The sequence below is a fragment of the Azolla caroliniana genome, unplaced genomic scaffold (assembly GCF_043228905.1).
Source record: "Azolla caroliniana isolate FFs.n. ecotype wild unplaced genomic scaffold, voAzoCaro1.0.p SCAF_1, whole genome shotgun sequence".
Classification (NCBI taxonomy): domain Eukaryota; kingdom Viridiplantae; phylum Streptophyta; class Polypodiopsida; order Salviniales; family Salviniaceae; genus Azolla; species Azolla caroliniana.
Genome location: NW_028230436.1, coordinates 25,783,920 through 25,786,008, shown reverse-complemented (window position 1 = coordinate 25,786,008; position 2,089 = coordinate 25,783,920).

Below are 2,089 nucleotides of genomic sequence, written 5' to 3'. Positions count from 1 at the left end.
CATTGTACTTTACCTTGTACACCCATTTGCAACCGATTGGTTTACAATGTCGAGGAGGGTCAACGAGGTCCCATGTGTCGTTGGCATCTAGTGCCCACATTTCTTCCTCCATAGCGGCACGCCAATTTGCGTCCTTTGCCGCTTCTGCGTAGCTCTCCGGCTCACGCACTTCCGCCACCTTAGTCATGAACGCATAATGATGCGCCATGTGCTCATTGTACCCGTACCACGTAACGGGGTTCTTTAGGTGGGAAGACTGGCATAATTGGGTATTACCCAGTTTGGGGCCCTTCTTGGCCAAGTCGGACTTCGTTCTTGAAGATCCGCCTTCATCCTTTCCGGAGTCGGATTCGCTCCGATCTGACTCAACGTTGCCGGTTTCGTATTCCGACATCTTCTTCTTCCCCTTCTCTTTGTGCATGAACCATCTCCTCGGTTCCTTGCACGGGGAGAGCACGACAGAGTCTCCACTACTCGTCGGTTCCTCATCCGACTGGTCATCCTGACTCAACCGCTCATTTGGTCCACTTAACTGGAATGAGATCGGACTCTCTTCTAGAGTGCCGAAGTCTTCATCTTCTACCTGGACCTCCTTGGGCTCACTAGCCTCATCTTCCAGAATCGGGTCTTTGTCGGGAGTTGGAGTCGATAAGGAGTACCATGATGTCGTCTCATCAAACTCGACATCTTGGCTTCCTCAGACCTGCTTAGTCTGGGGGTTATAGCACTTATACCCCTTTTGCTCATGCGAGTAATCGACTAGAATGCACTTCTCCGAATTCGGATCCAGCTTCTTCCGCTTCTCATCTGGTACGTGCACATATGCTATGCTACTAAATATCCGAAGGTGTCTCAAATTTGGCTTTCGCCCGAAATTCAGCACATGTGCTAACACCTTGTCACTGATCCGGTTTTGTCCGGACCGCCTCGGCCCAGTAGAAATGGAGCATGCTCTTCTCCTCCAACATTGCCCTTGCCGCGTCGACAATTGATTGGTTCTTCCTTTCGGCCACACCGTTTTGCTCCGGTGTGTACCTGCAGCTGAATTCTCTCCGAATTCCGTTCTGTTGCAGGTAACTGTTGAATTGGCCGGAAAAGTATTCTTTCCCGCCATCCGACCGCAAGCACTTGATCTTCCTCTCCGTTTCCCGTTCAACCAAGCTTTGAAGGTTCTAGAAACACTTGAAGACTTCGCTCTTCCTCTCGATGAGGTAGATCCACGTGTGTTGGTTGTAATCGTCGATGAAGGAGACGAAATACCGGTTCCTGCCAAGACTAACGTTTTGTGTCGATCCCCACACATCCGAATGGATTAAATCAAGCTTGTTATGGCTCCGGTTTCGATCGGTGGGAAATGGAAGCCGGTGTTGCTTCCCGAGTTGGTAGGCTTCACAAATTTCGGCCTTCCAGCCGCTAAATTTCGGCAAACCGAAAACGACTTGTTTCGATTGCAGGTCTTGAAGCCTCTGATAATTGACGTGGCCGATCCGCTTGTGGCACAGGTCGATGTCCGATTCGACCTTTTGCCCTTTCGCAAAGATAGCGGTGTTGACATCATTAGTGTTGAGGACGAACATCCTCCCGTCTCTGCGCCCTTGTGCAATTATCCGGCCCTCTTCCTCGATGAAGTACCCTAGGTGCGTAAACCGCACCTGCATCCCCTGGTCGACGATTTGTCCAACTGACACCAGGTTCTTTGTGATAGTCGGAACATGTAGTACGTTCATCAACTTCCCCTTTTGTCTGACATGGCTTAAAGGGACTTCTCCGACATGCACAATCGGGTGAGGGGTGTCGTCTACGGTTTCGACAATCCCCGGTTGTTCCGGTTTCTCCAAAAAAGAGAACCACTCTTCATGGCTCGCCATGTGGTTGGACGCTCCGGAATCAACGTACCATACTTCCTCCAATCCAGAAGTAGTCTTCTTCATCGAGTTAGCCTTGTGCTTCATCACGAAGGCTAGCCCTTTACTGGTTTTCCCGGTTCCGGATACTTCCGATCCTTCCGCGTAATGCGAGCTTTGCCGGTTCTCCCGACCGGTTTTGCCAGATCCGGATTTTTCCGAATCAGCGCGCTTCTTCCAACACT